This window comes from Capsicum annuum, chromosome 6 (genome assembly GCF_002878395.1).
Source record: "Capsicum annuum cultivar UCD-10X-F1 chromosome 6, UCD10Xv1.1, whole genome shotgun sequence".
Lineage (NCBI taxonomy): Eukaryota > Viridiplantae > Streptophyta > Magnoliopsida > Solanales > Solanaceae > Capsicum > Capsicum annuum.
Window position 1 is genome coordinate 136,047,128 of NC_061116.1, and position 7,334 is coordinate 136,054,461.

Here is a 7,334-nt window from a genome sequence, read left to right on the forward strand (position 1 = left end):
ATGTCAAATCATGAAAAACGTATTTGTAAAACGTAATAATTTATTACAAACTATAAACAGTGTTTGTCCTACCCACATCACATCACATTACTTTTTCTATTTTTAAATTTAATCCACCCCACCCACCCACGAAATTTAACCCCCCAACCCCAGATCACCGTCTATTGCTCGAGTTTCTACTGATATGTTTCACACATACTATAAATTATCAACTACGACTATAATAAATATCTATATCCGTGTATGTCCAGGCTTATTTTATCCCAATACTAATAACTAGTTCGTAATTTAAAGCAACATAGATATTCATTGTATAAATTCCTCAAAATTGCTAACTTTTGTTCCCAAGTTTGGTATCTTTCTTATTTTCTCTTAATCTGACAGAAAAATACACTTTGAATGACTAAAGGTTCATACACAGTGGATTAATCAACTGTTTTTGATTTCGTAACAAGCATACATTAGGCTAAATTTTTAAGTTATACTAACACATTGATTCGACTAACAAAAAAGCGTAGTAGTAAAATTTCGAACCAGTGATAGATCAGAAATTGAGGGAGAATTTGAACTTAGTGCTTTAAGAAAATTCAGGACCGCAACTTCAATTCGTGCTTGAACCTGAACAAATAAATTCGATCAGGCATGATACCTATAGCATGATACCTATGGGGTTGGGGGGGGGGGGGGGGTAAATTTATGTAGGTGGGGTGGGGAGGATTAAATTTAAAAATAGAAAAAGTAAATGTGATGTGATGTGGGTAGGAAAAACACTGTATGTAGTTTGTAATAAATTATTACGTTTTATAAACACTGTTTGTAAAACGTAATAAATTATTACGTTTTTCATGATTTGACATAAAAAAGATGTGATTACACACTGCTTTTTTGTGGAAAACGTAATAAACACGCTTTACAAATTGCGTTGACCATTAGTTTATCATTAAGGTAAAAATGGAAAACATAATAATTTATTACATTTAGCCTATTTTGGTAACTTTTTTAAATAGGTGACCTATTTTTATAACTTTTTATATTTTGTGGCTTATTTTGATTCCCAAGTTCTTGTTTTAATCATGATTTTTATTAGGACAGCACTTTTAAACGCTAGGGCAATAACTATATCTTGGACCAGTGTCGTGGAGTTCATTTTTATAGTTGTTTCATTCTTAAATACTTCAATGGTTTTTCAACTTTTTCATTTTATTTCTAATACGTGGTTGTTATAGATAATCATGAAAACATTAATGACGTTTTCTAGTTTATCCTTCTTTAAATAAAGCGATAAGATAGAAGTAACCCCCCACCCCCCTCTCCCCCTTTCCAAACTATATTTAGAGTTGTTGTGACACGCCTAAATTTTATGGGATCCTATTACCTTCCAAACTTATTTTTTTGTGTTTTTGTGCTCTTTTTGTGTTGACATAGCGTTCAAGTTAGCACAAAAGAAGTAGAAAATATTTTTGTTACCTGGCAGTCATGTCAGCAAAAAGGAGCACAAAAATACATAAAAATGAGCTTATGGTGGTAACAGGATCGTCGTAAAATTTAGGTGTATCATAACAACTATGGGTATAATTTAGGATGATACTTGTTCCTTATCTCTTAAATAAAATGAGTTTTATATAACCAAGAAATTATTAAAGAATTGCATCTTTTTCAAGATATTTATTAATAATAAGTTATTAAAAATACTTTTTGTCTAGTCATGAATTATTTCTTAAGGAATCTGTCTAAATTAAAACAACTTATTTATTTTAAAATGGAGGAAGTAACTCCTGATTTTTGTTATGGAGTTTAATAAAAACCCTAGTTAAATCTTGTAAAGGGAATGCATATTACTAAAAAAAAAAATAGGACTTAGCTATGGGAAAATTCTCTAGTTAAATAACAAAATGCATAGTTAATCCAATTTAGATTAGCAATGAATTAATATATAAAAAAATCAGTTACACGAGTAATTTTAGCAATGAATTTGCGACGAAGTTCATAGATTCTATTTTTTTCCTAGCGAGTAAAACTCCTTGTAAGGATTTTGGAGTCTGAAGTGATAAAAGTTGAAACTCAATAAAATTTTTCGGTAGTTTGAACTGCATATATATGTTAATGCTGACTGTAGGCACATTTTCAAGTCCTTGTATTTCAAGCTATATGTGCAAAATTTTAAAGAAATTTGTACTCTTGTATTTCAAGCTACACGTGCAAAATTTTAATGGAATTTGTATTTTAGTCTAAAGTAAGTGGTTATCTTATTAAAAATATTATTTTAATTTATGAAATAAAAAAAAATTATCATTTTTATTTCGATATTACTCTAATACTCCCTCTCTCCATATTTAATTTTTCAATATACTAAAAATAGATGTCCATTTATGATGATCGACCTTAGAAAATGATGAATAATTTATTCATTTGTGTTCTTTTACCCTTGCTATTAAATACTTCCTCCGTCCCAAATTCAGATGACACATTGATTAAGAAAAATAATTAATAACATGTCTAGTTTACCATAGTACTCATATTAAATGATGTTTACATCATAATTTAAAGAACAAGTAAATAACGCAAAGGGTAAAACATGAAGAAGAAAAAAATGGCCCCTTCTTGATTAATGGAAAAAGACAAGTAAAATGAGAAATCAAATTAAGAAATTTGGGACGGGTAATTTGAGACAGTGGAAGTATTGTTATTCGTTACTCAATAAATTTTTTAAAACATTAAATTTGTTATATATTCAAAGGGTGATGTAGTAAAATTACTCTTATTATTTATTATTTTTAAAGATGTTTGACTAGTCAATAATGAACAAATATTATTAGATGGTGTGGTATTATATGACTATATAAAATATTAGAGTCAAATTTAAACTTTTAAAATAAAATTAATTTAGTGAAAATTAACTCTTAATAATAATTTTTATTAAAAATAATGTTGAGTCAACACGACAAAATAAAATAAAATGGAGTACATTCAAACTATAAAGTGGTTATGATTTAATTTATTTGTAAAAACTTGAACAAGATTTGATAAGAAATTTTAAAAGTGATTATTCCACCCATTTTGATTTTAGTGACCCTTCTTGACTTGACATAATCTCTAAGAAAAATTTAATTAAAAATATATTTTTTACTATATTAATTTTATTAATAATATTGTATTGTTGGGTTCTATGTGTGTGTGAATAGAAAATGAAGAGAATCAGGTGGAGGAAAAAATTGAGATAACATTCAAAAATGAAAAGTGTACTCTCAAAATGGAAAGTAAGGATGTACTCTCAAAATGGAAAGTAAGGAAACTATCTTGTGTTTATAATAGGGAACACATACTCCACATGGTAAGTGAGGCAAGAACCAAGAGGTGCCTCGCGCCGTCGTCCTCGCTCAGCTTGGCTTTGGCATCGACTTTGGATTTGAAAAATAATCGATTGATGAGATCTATTTTTTAGAAAAATTTTATTTTAATCTTGATGAACAAGTGAAATTTTAATCCAAAAATTTAATGAAATTGTTTTTCTCCATGTACGGGCGCATTTCGGATGCGTTAACGCATACACAATGCATCTCAAAGGGATGCGACCCTTCGAGGTAAAAGGCACACTATTTTGCGTTGTTGGGCTATCTGCACGCGCACTTCGATGACCTGTGGGTGCAGGTGCAGTGCAGATGCTCATTGGAATTCGGACAGTGTCATATGCGGCGGCAGTTCGGACGCAGGTCTAGCACAGATTGGGCGCAGGTGACGTGACTGTACTGAATAATTGCTTTTCTGTTGAACCAATGCATCATTTATGAAAGGACACATTAAAGGCGATAAATACCTGATATACTCCTCAGGTATAGACATATTTTTTTACAGCAAAAATACTCTTCTTCTATAGAAAAACTTTGTGTGATCACTAAGCTATTGAGTGAGTTCGACGAATCTAATTGTTTGAGTTACCGTTATAGTTGGGTTAAAAGTCATTTTATCCTGGGAGGAAGATTCCAAAACCTCAGGTACAGTAAGGAGAATTATTCCTTAAGGACACTCCGTGAAGTCGGGGGACTTGGCTTTACATTTCTATTTCATCTCATTTGTGAAATATAACATACTTCTTGGATAGATTATTCATAATTTTGTTTTGAAGGTATTAAGGAACTTCATAAGTGTTCTTGTCTTAGACTTGAACTTGTGTTGAATTTGTTGTTGCATATATACAGATTCTTGTACTCGAAAACATAGAAAATAACAATCTTAAGGAATAAATTTTTGGAATCTGTATTGCTTGTTTTTTGGAGATTAAAAATTTAAGCTTTCTACTCCGTTTTGAACTTAACTAGTGATTTGAAGACATTAAATCTTCATCACAAGTTAAAGATCACTCGGTTGACGATTGGAAGTAATAAAAACTTCATCGTTAAACTAGAAACAAGAGGTGTTTAAGGTTGTTGCAACTTTTAATACTCTCTTCGTCCCATTTTATGTATCGTCATTTGATCGGGCACGGAGTTTAAGAAATAAGAGAAGACTTGGTAAAGTTTACCAAATTATTCTTTATCAAAAAATATGCCAATATTTTTTTTTAATTAAGTGGGACCAATAAGGGTAAAAGGGTAATTGTGCCTTTAAAAAGTTGCCAAATAAGGAAAGACGACACTTATTTTGAGATGGATTAAAAAGAAAATGATGACACATAATTTGGGACGGAGGGAGTAAGTATTTTGATATACTAAAGGTACTGTCTTGTTGTGACAGGAAAATAACCAACGATAGTCAAGTTCAAGATGCTGCAACGACTGTGGGGGCAACTAGTATTGCCACAACAAGTCGCACTAATGCTCCGCCTGCAATGGCACCAGCGGAGAAATCCAAAAATTTTGCTGGTATTGACTTCAAGAGGTAGCAACAGAAAATGTTCTTCTACCTCACAACTCTTTGTCTTCAAAGGTTCATATTTGAGAAAGCTCCGGAGGTGCCGGAGGGAACCTCTGAACAAGAACGATTTGTGATTGTGGAGGCTTGGAAACACGCAGTCCGTTGAAATGAATTTGAATCCCTTAGACTTAATATACACTGACATTTGTGATATGAAGTCAACATCATCATGAGGTGAAAAAAAGTATTTCATAACTTTTATTAGTGATTGCACTAGATATTGTTATGTCTACTTGCTAAATAGTAAGGATGAAGAAATAGATGCGCTTAGGCAATACAAAACTAAAGTTGAAAATCAGTTAAAGAAAAAGATTAAAACTATAAGAAGTGATAGAGGCAGAGAATATGAATCTCCCTTTGCGTAAATATGTGTAGAGAATGAAATTGTCTATCAAACTATGGCCCCGTATTCACCTTAATCTAATGAAATTGAGAAAAGAAAAAATCAAACTTTGAAGGAAATGATGAATGACTTACTTATAAGTTCAGGTTTACCACAAAGCTTGTGGGGGAGGCTATCCTTACAGTCAATCGAATACTCAATAGAATTCTCCATAGTAAGACACAATCAATTCCTTATGAAAAATGGAAAGGAAGGAAATCCAACTTAAAATATTTCAAAGTGTGGGGGTGTCTAATGAATGTCGAAGTTTCTATGCCTAAATGGGTTAAGATAAGACCTAAGATAGTAGACTGTGTGCTCATAGAATATGCTAAGAGTAGTAAAGCATGTCGGTTTTTGGTTCATAAATCCAAACATCCAGATATTAATAAAAATACGGTAATTGAATCAGATAATACTTAATTCTTTGAAAATATTTATCCGTATAAAACTAGACATGAACAGTTTAGTGGAGGGTCTAAACGACCTCAAAATGAACCAAGTGAGGATGTACATAATGATAATAATCCAATATTTGGTACACGTCAAAGAACGGCAACTTCGTTTGGATCAGATTTTGTAATATTTCTCTTAGAAAATGAGCCTCAAACATTCAAAGAAGTGATGACGTCTTCGGATTCATCCTTTTGGAAAGAGGCAGTCGATAGTGCGATTGATTCAATATTAAGCAACCATACGTGGGAGTTGGTTGATCTTCCTCCAGGAAATAAACCTTTAGGTTCTAAATGGATCTTCAAAAGAAAAATGAAAGCAGATGGTACTATTGACAAATACAAGGCAAAACTTGTAGTAAAAATCTTTAAACAGAAAGAAGGCTTTGATTACTTTGATACATACTCGCCAGTAACAAGGATAACGTCGATTCGAATGTTAATTGCCTTGGCGGTAGTATATGGTCTTGAAATCCATCAAATGGATGTGAAAAAAACATTCCTAAATAGAGAATTGGAGGAAGAAATTTATATGGAATAACCTGAGGGTTTTGTGGTTCCAGAAAAGGAGAATAAGGTGTGTAAACTTATTAAGTCATTGTATGGACTAAAGCAAGAACCTAAACAATGGCATGCAAAGTTTGACCAAACCATGTTGGCAAATGGGTTCAAAATAAATAAATGTGATAAATGTGTTTATATTAAAGACACTCCAAATCACCAAGTCATTGTTTGTTTGTATATGGGTGATATGTTGATCAACAGTTGAGACATTTCTGACATAAATGTAACTAAATGAATGCTCGAGATCAAGTTCAATATGAAAGTCCTTGGAGTTGTGGATGTGATCTTAGGAATAAGAATCCATAGAACTCCACAAGGATTGTCATTGTCACAGTCTCATTATATCGTAAAGGTACTTGACAAATTCAAGTATATGAAATTTGATATTGCCAAGACTCTATTAGAAGTGAGCTTCGCACTTTAAAAAAATGAAGGTGAAAGTGACTCACAATTGGAGTACGCAAGAGTATTAGGATGTTTAATGTATATATTGAATTATACATGACCAGACATAACATGCAGTATTAGTAAGTTGAGTCGGTACACGAATAATCCCAATAAAACTCATTGGATGACAATGAAAAGAATTTTGGGGTATCTTAAATACACTCAATACTATGCTTTGCATTATAATAAATATTCTGCGGTACTTGAATAATATATTGATGCAAATCAGATCATCGGATCGAACAAAATAAAATCCACGAGTGGATATGTATTTATTATTGATAGAGGAGCGGTCTCTTAGAAATCTTTCAAACAGACATGTATTGCTCGCTCTACATTGGAATCTGAATTTATTTCATTGGATAAAGTCGGTGAAGAAACAGAATGGCTCCGGAACTTCTTGAAAGATATTTTTTATTAGACCAAACCAGTGGCACTAGTATGTATACACTGTGATAGCAAGTGGAAATAGGTAGGGCGGGGAGCATGATGTACAACGGTAAATCTCGTCACATAAGACGGAGACATAATACTGTCACGCCCCAAAATCCCATCGGGCCGGACTGGCACCCGAAGCC